Source organism: Stenella coeruleoalba, assembly GCF_951394435.1.
Source record: "Stenella coeruleoalba genome assembly, chromosome: 5".
Classification (NCBI taxonomy): Eukaryota; Metazoa; Chordata; class Mammalia; order Artiodactyla; family Delphinidae; genus Stenella; species Stenella coeruleoalba.
This window is the reverse complement of record NC_137150.1, coordinates 97,988,387-98,001,125: the sequence shown is the minus strand read 5'-3', so window position 1 is coordinate 98,001,125 and position 12,739 is coordinate 97,988,387. Positions and strand designations below refer to the sequence as shown.

The following is a 12,739-nucleotide window of genomic DNA, read 5'->3' as shown; positions in this document are numbered from 1 at the left end:
GAGCTCGTCAAATCCAAGTAGGTCAAAATAATTTCATTTCATTTAGCTGCATAATATCCCTGTGAGATTAGGAGAGGCAGAGAATACGGATGGAGAATCTATGGCACCAAGAGGATTCACCCAGGTCATGGGGCTTATGTATAGCAAGGAACTCCTGGCTTTGAGTCCTCTGTCTTTTCTTCAGCAACAGTTACATGACAGGACATACTTTATTCTCTTAGAACACTCCCCAGAGACACTTTGCCAAGCTCAGAAAGATCAAGAATGCTTAAGAGTTTCTAATTCAGAATAACCACAGGCCAGTGGGGCCTCGCAACAAAAAGATCCTGAATGAATGCAAATGAAACAAAAAGTAGGGATGGTAAAAAGCAGCTGTTTTGGAGATTAGTAGCTTACACAACAGGATGTGTTCCGGAAACTTCTAAGCTTGCTTCCTGGTCTTATCTCTGTTTATTGGGATGAATTGCCCAAGTCATAGTTTCCCCAAGTCCAATTTTCATTTGTCAGACAGAATTAACAGTATGGATCACCAGGATGCTATGAAGAATACAAATGAATGAAATAAAAAGAGCACTGAAGACATGAAGAACTATAAAATAATGGATCGAGAGAGCCAAAAAGAGGCCTTGACAGGTAATCTAGCTTTGAAATATAGAATAAGGTGTATTAAACACATCTACCTTGGCAGCTATTAGAGACTTGCATACACATACGTGTATTTATATCTCTAGAACACTTCGTCAAAGGGTTGGAAATAATACAGAATGGAGAATTCCTTGATCTGCTTCCACTGCTCTCCTCCACTCTGGGGTTCTTTGCTCAGTCCAAGATGAGAGGTTGATTGGGAGAACAGAAGTAGCCATGAACTACTGTAAAATTTATTTCTGGAAACTTTCCATCCATTCCCATCCTTCCCACCATCCCCATCCCACTGTTCAGCTGTCCTCCCCACTATCTTTTACCAGATTCATTAAGTGTCTTTATGCTATGCGTGATTATCCAAGGCTACACACTATAGCCTTTAATGACAAGAATGTCCTCCCCTAAGGAACAAGTTCCATTCCCCTCTAGGCTTACAAAAGTAATAGCCATCAGGCTTCCCTGGTGGCGCAGTGGTTGAGAGTCCGCCTGCTGATGCAGAGGACACGGGTTCGTGCCCCAGTCCGGGAAGATCCCACGTGCCGCGAAGCGTCTGGGCCCTTGAGCCATGGCTGCTGAGCCTGTGCATCCGGAGCCTGTGCTCTGCAACAGGAGAGGCCACAGCAATGAGAGTCCCGCGTACCGCAAAAAAAAAAAAAAAAAAAGTAATAGCCATCATATAAACTTCATGCAATCTTCCACAACATTTGTGGGGCTCTGTCATTTACTAGGCACTAGCTTCAGCTTACAGTCTTCTCATCCATGAACATTTTTTGTTTTTTCCAGTTTTCATTGTATTTTTATTTAACCCAATATAGTCAATATATTATCATTTCACCATGTAACGATGTAAACATTATTGGGATTTTTACATTAATTTTTTGTAGTAAGTTTTTGATATTCAATGTATTGTGTTTTTTTTTGTTTTTTTGTGTTTTTTTTTTTTTTTTTTTTTGCGGTATGCAGGCCCATCACCACTGTGGCCTCTCCCGTTGCAGAGCACAGGCTTAGGACATACAGGCTCAGCGGCCATGGCTCACGGGCCCAGCCACGCCACGGCGTGTGGGATCTTCATGGACCGGGGCATGAGCTCGTGTCCCCTGCATTGGCAGGTGGACTCTCAACCACTGTGCCACCAGGGAAGCCCCAATGTGTGTTTTACACTTACAAGACATCTGGGGCCAAGAGGAAAGGCGGAAAGCACATCACGGAAAGGTGGAAAGACTATCTCCCAGCTGAACAGCGGATGCCTGGGACTCGTTTCATTGCTTTCAAAGTTCCTTTAAAAAAGAGTTTTGAAAAGAATCTTGCTCCAAAAGAATGTTTTTCCCCCTTGGATCTCTTTTAACAAAATCCAAGAACAGAATGAAGAACTTGGGCTGATTATTGACTTAACATATACTCGCTGCTATTATAAGCCAGAGGACTTACCAGAAACTATTCCTTACTTAAAAATTTGTACAATTGGGCATCAGGTGCCAGAAGATGACACTATTTTTAAATTCCAATGTGCTGTTAATGGGTTTCTGAAAGAAAATAAAGATAATGACACACTTATTGGTGTCCACTGTACTCATGGTTTAAACAGGACTGGCTACCATATCTGCAGATATTTGATTGATGTAGAAGGCATGTGGCCAGATGATGCAATTGGATACTGGTGTTTTATCTTTACAAGTTCTTCATCATTCCATAAGAAAGCTGCTCTTCTGGTTTCACAAGGGATGGTGAACAGTGCCGTGTGGATTAAAGGCTCCTGGTGCTGCAACCAGGTCACTGCTGTGCCTCTGAGGTGGGAGAGCCAACTTCAGGACACTGGTCCACAAGAGACCTCTCAGCTCCACATAATATCAAATGGCAAAAATCTCCCAGAGATCTCAATCTCAACACCAGCAGCCAGCTTCACTCAACGACCAGAAAGCTACAGTGCTGGACACCCTATGCCAAACAACTAGCAAGACAGGTACACAACCCCACCCATTAGCAGAGAGGCTGCCTAAAATCATAATAAGTCTACAGACACCCCAAAACACACGACCAGACGTGGACCTGCCCACCAGAAAGACAAGATCCAGCCTCATCCACCAGAACACAGTCACTAGTCCCCTCCCCCAGGAAGCCTACACAACCCACTGAACCAACTTTAGCCACTGGGGACAGACACCAAAAACAATGGGAACTATGAACCTGCAGCCTGCAAAAACGAGACCCCAAACACAGTAAGATAAGCAAAATGAGAAGACAGAAAAACACACAGCAGATGAAGGAGCAAGATAAAAGCCCACCAGACCTAAAAAATGAAGAGGAAATAGGCAGTCTACCTGAAAAAGAATTCAGAATAATGATAGTAAAGATGATCCAAAATCTTGGAAATAGAATAGACAAAATGCAAGAAACATTTAACAAGGACCTAGAAGAACTAAAAATGAAACAAGCAACAATGAACAACACAATAAATGAAATTAAAAATACTCTAGATGGGATCAATAGCAGAATAACTGAGGAAGAAGAATGGATAAGTGACCTGGAAGATAAAATGGTGGAAATAACTACTGCAGAGTAGAATAAAGAAAAAAGAATGAAAAGAACTGAGGACAGTCTCAGAGACCTCTGGGACAACATTAAATGCACCAACATTCGAATTATAGGGGCTCCAGAAGAAGAAGAGAAAAAGAAAGGGACTGAGAAAATATTTGAAGAGATTATAGTTGAAAACTTCCCTAATATGGGAAAGGAAACAGAAAATCAAGTCTAGGAAGCACAGGGAGTCCCATACAGGATAAATCCAAGGAGAAATACACCAAGACACATATTAATCAAACTGTCAAAAATTAAATACAAAGAAAACATTTTAAAAGCAGCAAGGGAAAAACAACAAATAACACACAAGGGAATCCCCATAAGGTTAACAGCTGATCTTTCAGCAGAAACTCTGCAAGCCAGAAGGGACTGGCAGAACATATTTAAAGTGATGAAGGAGAAAAACCTGCAACCAAGATTACTCTACCCAGCAAGGATCTCATTCAGATTTGATGGAGAAATTAAAACATTTACAGACAAGCAAAGCTGAGAGAGTTCAGCACCACGAAACAAGCCTTACAACAAATGCTAAAGGAACTTCTCTAGGCAAGAAAAACAAGAGAAGGAAAAGACCTACAATAACGAACCCAAAACAATTAAGCAAATGGGAATAAGAACATACATATCGATAATTACCTTAAATGTAAACAGACTAAAAGCTCCTACCAAAAGACACAGATTGGCTGAATGGATACAAAAACAGGATCCATATATATGCTATCTACAAGAGACCCACTTCAGACCTAGAGACACATACAGACTGAAAGTAAGAGGATGGGAAAATATATTCCATGCTCATGGAAACCAAAAGAAAGCTGGAGTAGCAATTCTCATATCAGACAAAATAGACTTTAAAAAAAAGACTATTAGAAGACACAAAGAAGGACACTACTTAATGATCAAGGGATCAATCCAAGAAGAAGATATACCAATTGTAAATATTTATGCACCCAACATAGGAGCACCTCAATACATAAGGCAAATACTAACAGCCATAAAAGGGGAAATTGACAGTAACATATTCATAGTAGGGGACTTTAACACCCCACTTTCATCAATGGACAGATGATCCAAAATGAAAATAAATAAGGAAACACAAGCTTTAAATGCTACATTAAACAAGATGGACTTAGTTGATATTTATAAGACATTCCATCCAAAAACAACAGAATACACATTTTTCTCGAGTACTCATGGAACATTCTCCAGGATAGATCATACTTTGGGTCACAAATCAAGCCTTGGTAAATTTAAGAAAATTGATTGTATCAAGTATCTTTTCTGACCACATGCTATGAAACTAGATATCAATTACAGGAAAAGATCTGTAAAAAGTACAAACAAATGAAGGCTAAACAATACACTACTTAATAACGAAGTGATCACTGAAGAAGTCAAAGAGGAGATAAAAAAATACCTAGAAACAAATGACAATGGAGACACGACAACCCAAAATCTATGAGATGAAGCAAAAGCAGTTCTAAGAGGGAAATTTATAGCAATACATTCTCCCTTAAGAAACAGGAAATATCTCGAATAAACAACCTAAACTTGCACCTAAAGCAATTAGAGAAAGAAGAACAAAAGAAACCCCAAAGCTAGCAGAAGGAAAGAAATCATAAAAATCAGATCAGAAATAAATGAAAAAGAAATGAAGGAAACGATAGCAAAGATCAATAAAACTAAAAGCTGGTTCTTTGAGAAGATAAACAAAATTGATAAACCATTAGGGAGACTCATCAAGCAAAAAAGAGAGAAGACTCAAATCAATAGAATTAGAAATGAAAAAGGAGAAGTAACAACTGACACAACAGAAATACAAAAGATCATGAGAAATTACTACAAGCTACTCTATGCCAATAAAATGGACAACCTGAAAGAAATGGACAGATTCTTAGAAATGCACAACCTGCCAAGACTAAGTCAGGAAGAAATAGAAAAGATGAACAGACCAATCACAATCACTGAAATTGAAACTGTGATTAAAAATCTTCCAAAAAACAAAAGCCCAGGACCAGATAGCTTCACAGGCAAATTCTATCAAACATTTAGAGAAGAGCTAACACCTATCCTTCTCAAACTCTTCCAAGATATAGCAGAGGGAGGAACACTCCCAAACTCATTCTACGAGGCCACCATCACCCTGATACCAAAACCAGACAAGGATGTCACAAGGAAAGAAAACTACAGGCCAATATCAGTGATGAACATAGATGCAAAAATACTCAACAAAATACTAGCAAACGGAAGCCAACAGCACATTAGAAGGATCATACACCATGATCAAGTGGGCTTTATTCCAGGAATGCAAGGATTCTTCAATATACGCAAATCAATCAACGTGATACACCATATTAACAAATTGAAGGAGAAAAACCATATGATCATCTCAATAGATGCAGAGAAAGCTTTCAACAAAATTCAACACCCATTTATGATAAAAAAACCCTGCAGAAAGTAGGCATAGAGGGAACTTTCCTCAACATAATAAAGGCCATATATGACAAACCCACAGCCGACATTGTCCTCAACGGTGAAAAACTGAAAGCATTTCCACTAAGATCAGGAGCAAGACAAGGTTGCCCACTCTCACCACTCTTATTCAACATAGTTTTGAAAGTTTTAGCCACAGCAATCAGAGAAGAAAAGGAAATAAAAGGAATCCAAATCGGAAAAGAAGAAGTAAAGCTCTCACTGTTTGCAGATGACATAATACTATACATAGAGAATCTGAAAGATGCTACCAGAAAACTACTAGAGCTAATCAATGAATTTGGTAAAGTAGCTGGATACAAAATTAATGCACAGAAATCTCTGGCATTCCTATACACTAATGATGAAAAATCTGAAAGTGAAATCAAGAAAACACTCCCATTTACCATTGCAACAAAAAAATAAAATATCTAGGAATAAACCTACCTAAGGAGACAAAAGACCTGTATGCAGAAAATTATAAGACACTGATGAAAGAAATTAAAGATGATACAAATAGATGGACAGATATACCATGTTCTTGGATTGGAAGAATCAACATTGTGAAAATGACTCTACTACACAAAGCAATCTACAGATTCAGTGCAATCCCTATCAAACTACCAATGGCATTTTTCACAGAACTAGAACAAAAAATTTCACAATTTGTAAGTAAACACAAAAGACCCCGAATAGCCAAAGCAATCTTGAGTAAGAAAAATGGAGCTGGAGGAATCAGGCTCCCTGACTCAGACTATACTACAAAGCTACAGTAATCAAGACAGTATGGTACTGACACAAAAACAGAAAGATAGATCAATGGAACAGGATAGAAAGCCCAGAGATAAACCCATGCACATACGGTCACTTTATCTTTGATAAAGGAGGCAGGAATGTACAGTGGAGAAAGGACAGCGTCTTCAAAAAGTGGTGCTGGGAAAACTGGACAGCTACATGTAAAATTATGAGATTAGATCACTCCCTAACATCACACACAAAAATAAGCTCAAAATGGATTAAGGACCTAAATGTAAGGCCAGAAACTATCAAACTCTTAGAGGAAAACATAGGCAGAACACTCTATGACATAAATCACAGCAAGATCCTTTTTGACCCACCTCCTAGAGAAATGGATATAAAACCAAAAAAAACCAAATGAGACCTAATGAAACTTCAAAGCTTTTGTACAGCAAAGGAAACCATAAACAAGACCAAAGGACAACCCTCAGAATGGGAGAAAATATTTGCAAATGAAGCAACTGACAAAGGATTAATCTCCAAAATTTATAAGCAGCTCATGCAGCTCAATACCAAAAAACAAACAACCCAATCCAAAAATGGGCAGAAGACCTAAATAGACATTTCTCCAAAGAAGAGAAAGAAGAAGAGAAATGCAAATCAAAACTACAATGAGATATCATCTCACACCAGTCAGAATGGTCATCATCAAAAAATCTAGAAACAATAAATGCTGGAGAGGGTGTGGAGAAAAGGGAACCCTCTTGCACTGTTGGTAGGAATGTAAACTGATATAGCCATTGTGGAGAACAGTATGGAGGTTCCTTAAAAAACTACAAATAGAACTACCATATGACCCAGCAATCCCACTACTGGGCATATACCCTGAGAAAACCATAATTCAAAAAGAGTCATGTACCAAAATGTTCATTGCAGATCTATTTACAGTAGCCCGGAGATGGAAGCAACCTAAGTGTCCATCATCGGATGAATGGATAAAGAAGATGTGGTACATATATACAATGGAATATTACTCAGCCATAAAAAGAAACGAAATTGAGCTATTTGTAATGAGGTGGATGGACCTAGAGTCTCTCATACAGAGTGAAATACGTCAGAAAGAGAAAGACAAATACCATATCTAACACATATATATGGAATTTAAGAAAAAAAATGTCATGAGGAACCTAGGGTTAAGACAGGAATAAAGACACAGACCTACTAGAGAATGGACTTGAGGATATGGGGAGGGTGAAGGGTAAGCTGGGACAGGGCAGGAGAGTGGCATGGACATGTATGCACTACCAATGGTAGAATAGATAGCTAGTGGGAAGCAGCCGCATAGCACAGGGAGATCAGCTCGGTGGTTTGTGACCACCTGGAGGGGTGGGATAGGGAGGGTGGGAGGGAGGGAGATGTAAGAGGGAAGAGATATGGGCACATATGTATATGTATAACTGATTCACTTTGTTATAAAGCAGAAACTGACATACCATTGTGAAGCAATTATACTCCAATAAAGATGTAAAAAAAAAAAAAGACATCTGGATTTGTACTAGCACTATTTCAAGGGCTCAATAGCCACATGTAGCTAGTGGCTACCATACTGTGCAGGACAGTTCTAGAATATACTTTTTTTTTTGCATTTTAAATATTTTTATTAGCAACTGCAATTATAAAATAACAATATATGTATTGATTACTTTATTCCAGTTACATTTCTAAATGCTTGTATTCATAACAATCCGAGGAAGTAAGGACTATCATTGTATGACATATGGGTTATCCTTCCTTAAATATTTGGTAAACATCAGAAGTAAATCATGATATCAGTGGACTAAAGAAAGTCAAAAGCAATTATTTCAAGATATGTTGGAAATAAATTTGGTGAAGATCAATTCATAATTTTTATATAAACTATTTGAAGGTCACAAACAGGAGGTAACTTCCTAATCTTGAAAGGAGACTTTCAATACCAATATACCAAAAATCTATAGGAAATTACTATTCACTAATAATTAATTGAGACAGTTTATACATTTTCGTTAAGATCTGGATTAAGATAAGGATGCCTACTCTGACAGCTACTAGTTAACATAGACTTAGTAGTCCTGGTCAAAATCATAAGACAAGAAAAAGGCAGAAGTAACAATAAAAAAAGATTTAAAAATTTATAAGACCTGATGAAAAAATTAGTAAGACATGTAGATGTAAGATCAATGGAAAAATCAGTAGTTCTCTTTATATTAGTAATAAATGATTAGCAAACATAATAGAAATAAATACAATAAAAATAACAAAGTATAAAACATCTGAGTTTTATCCTAACAAAGCATGTACAAGACCTTTACAGAAACCTTTTAAAAGTTAAAATAAACAGCATATCAAAATATGAGTAATTCAAAAGGTATAATATGTTAAGAGATGGGATAAAAATATAAGGCTGCCATTTTTTCCCCAAATTAGTCTATACATTTAATTAAATACATTCAAAATTTTAGATGGTTTTTTTTTGAGAAATATGATTAACTGTTCTAAAATTTATATGGAGGAATAAAATTGTACAACTTGCACACAATTTTTTAAAAGAAAAGTAGGGGGGAAATCCATATTTGAAACATACAACAAAGCCACTGTAATAAAAATATTATAATAATGCCCCAGGGACATTTAAATATTGCAATAGAAAAGAGATCTCAGATATAGACACATGTTTATATGGGAATTTGAAATATCGTAAAACTGTTGCCCTAAACTAATGGGGAAGTGATAGCTTAGCAGGTCATGTTAGGAAAGTGTCTTTATATATGAAAAATCTAGAATTTGACCCTTGGATTATCATAAATACAGTTGGAAACCATATATATTAACAATTTACATGTGAAAAATTATTAAATTAATAAAAGAAACAATATAGAAAATATTGGGAACTTAGAGGAAAAAACTTTTAAAACATAAAGGCTTAAACTAATAGAAAATTGGTCAAAGGATATGAATCAGTGATTCATAGAAAGGTTTTCCTAAATGGTTGACAAATATATGGAGAGATTCTAACACTTAGAAAATCTGAAAAATGCTCATTACATGTTCAAAGTCAGAAAAATAATCATTAAGATAGCCATAAAATATTCATTTTCTTTAGAAAGTAGATATTAAATGTTGGCAAGCATGTGGGGAGGTAGAACTCTGATGGGAGTGTACACTGATATACTGGAAAAGTCTCTGGCTGTATTAAAATTGGGTGGGACCCAGTGATTCCAGTCCTGGGAATATGTCTCAGATAAGTCTAGAATATACTTTTAACAATTTTTTAAGACAAATCAGAACTGTACAAAATGCTGCAATATCATACCATGGACATTCTTAACCAGATGAAATACAGCTAGGTTCCAAAAGATGATAGTGCTAGAAATGTCAGCTACACAGCAGGCCAATAAAGCTGGGTACTTACAACCCCCAAAGACAGAGGGCAGTGATTCATGTGGAACAAGGCTGGTGTTTACTTAAGTCGCTAAACAGAGGCAGAGTCTGACAGTGGCCTTGAACTTCCTGTTCTCTTGCCCCCCGCTGAGGCAGAGCTTTCATCAATGGACATATGAGCATAAAGGAAGCTCAACTCCGGGCAGCCACCATTAAGTCAGAGAATAAGAGTGGCCAACAAATATTGACCAGGCTTTGAAAAAGCAAGGATCTGTGGGGGTGTAGGAAACCTTGTTCTCTCTATGCCCAAAAGACAAACGGTTCTTTTCATAAAAAGTAGCATGAAGTCTAAGGCACACATGAGACCTCAGATTGAAGAATGGCTAAGTATTTACAGATTTCTCCACTGATATTCAGAAAGATGCCCCGTTTTTCTCCATTCAGTTAAAGTGGCATGTCTTCAACTCTCACAGCATTTGTTATGAATAACCTAGACTGGTTTTGTTACCATCTGAAATTCTATAACAAGTATGTTTCAGTCTTGGCCGGCATTCTAAGGAGAACAGCAGAATTCACATCACTGCAAAGTCCAAGGAAATCAGAATATGAACCCACCGTTGATACATTTTCCCTTGACATACACAATTTTACTGAAACTGCCGACTTGAAATTTGAAATTTAAGGATGTTTTATATGAAAATTCTACAAGGACTTATGGCTTCAGGAATGTCCATTATACCCCTATTGCTGTAACACCTTGTCACCTACTGTTTCTGAATTCATTATGTTCTTACAACTAGACGCCCTTTCAAAAAGGTTCAAACTGTAATCCCAAATATGAATCCCTTTTTTATTATTTAAACTTTGCAATTGTTCACCAATGCCCAATATGAAAGATGCTTCATTTAGCACTGTCGCTAGCAGTATACCCATTCCCGGGTTTCTGAGACATCCTCCAAGATCTATCTATGTCTTCAGTCCATGGGCAAACATATTATGGACCATGTGTAGATCTCTGTTTTCTAGGAAGATACGTGAGATGGAAATTGGAAAATTGCAATTGCACTTTAGAGTGTCTGGTGAAATTACTTTGGATCCCTGATGTATGGGAAAGCAGTCTGGATGGCTGGCCAGATCAGACATTTTGCATGCTCATGCCAGGGGAACCAAAGCAATTTGCTGACCCATTCCAAACCATTGGGGGGGAAAGCTGTTTAATTAGGGAAGTCTCTAGTTCTGAAGGTTGGGTGGTTTAAATATTCGGTGGAGAAAGTTATTGGTCAGTTGATAGGTCAGCCATGGTCTGAAGACTTTTTCTCTTAACATAAAAATTTGTCTTCAGACTTTTTAAATCCTCCAATAGGCTCTATGCTAGCCAAATATTTAGTGGTTTTGTGAAGTTTTTTGGTATTCATGTCAAATGCAGTTCTTTAGAAACCCATTTAAAATGTTGTTTCTTTTCCATATGGCATTCTGAAAGGGAACAGGGAATTGCAAATTTAAGACTGTGACAAAAAAGAATGCTCTTTGTAACTATTTCCGTACTTTCTAAGTTTCTTAAATGAGTTTGATTTATATTGTGCCAAGACTGAATACTATGTTTATCATTAGGATTGTGATTTTTAAAAAGCCATATAGTCCCTTGGCAATTAGAATAACTGTACATACAGTATGTTACAGGCTTTTTGTTTTTATTTTTACCATGTTTTGAAGTTTGATTAACTGACTCCATAAATGAATTCTGAAGAAGGATAAATCATCCAAGTTTCATCTCAACACTTTCAAAGCATGTTTAGTGCAACTTTAAAGTCTAGGTCTCCAAGTACTGTTTGCAAAGTTGTTCTTAGTCTATCCCGTTGTCTTGTTATATACACTGGGACACTGCATTTTCTTAGATTTTAAAACTCTTGGGGATATAACTTTGCCCATTTTCAATGTGACTCTATAAGACAAACCAAATGATATACCCTTCTGAGAGGCATTGGAGTCCCTTCCAAGCCCATGGCTCCCTTCAGGGTGGTTCTCCATCCATAGATTGCTGTACTTTATATCTTATAATTCCCCACCCACCCCCAAAGAATGTGGCCCAACCCAAAGGCAGTCATCTATAGACTGGGCAAGGTCCAGGAAGGGGTCCAGCTGGAGAACTCTACTCAACAAAATGGTCCAATGACTGATCCCATCATATTGGTCACTTGGAATCTGATGGAGAGATGTACAAAGTTGGAGTCAGTAGTGGGAAAAGAATTTGGGAGAAAAAAAAAAAGAAGATAGATGGCACAACCAAAGGGTAAAAGCCTGAAGGCAGCAAGAATAAGTAGAGAACAAGGCAGAGGGGAAACTGAACATGAACATGGCAGAGTATCACTGGGGTTGCCATGCTTCACCAGAGCTGTGGATTATTAAAGACACTATTGCATTCCAACTGGTTCCCCAGTTTTCTATCAGTTTGGCTGTGGAGTTGCTGAGACTGGTTCCTGTACTTCTTATAACACATCTCTGTTAACAGAAATATGAGTTGGGCTTTCTCCAGTTTCTGACAAATGATATAGAACCTTAAGTAAATGATTTATTTGCTATAAAATGAAACATCTATTTTGTGGATAGATGTTCTGACAGGTTCTATGGGGACTACAAAGATGAAAATCCACAGTTACTTTTCTCAAGGGGCTCACTGGTTTAAAGAAGTAAGACCATAGAGTGTTGATGGAGGCAGGGAAGGGCTAAAAGTGGGCATCCGGGACCAGACTATCTGCTTGCAACTAGCTGTATGATCCTGGGCCAGTTACTTAACCTCTTGTGCCTAGATTTCCTCAACACTGTAAAACCTACCTCATAGTATACTTGTTAGGATTATGTGAGGTAATGCCTAGAAAGAGTTCAGAATCAC

General features: G+C 37.6%; 1 pseudogene across 1 annotated transcript; it reads left to right on the top strand.

Moving 5' to 3' along the window:
• Positions 1-581: 581 nt before the first annotated feature.
• Positions 582-10,951, top strand: LOC307186388 (RNA/RNP complex-1-interacting phosphatase-like; annotated as a pseudogene). Its single transcript has 3 exons — positions 582-633; positions 1,752-2,431; positions 10,876-10,951. The product of its transcript is annotated as an RNA/RNP complex-1-interacting phosphatase-like (transcript).
• Positions 10,952-12,739: the final 1,788 nt, after the last annotated feature.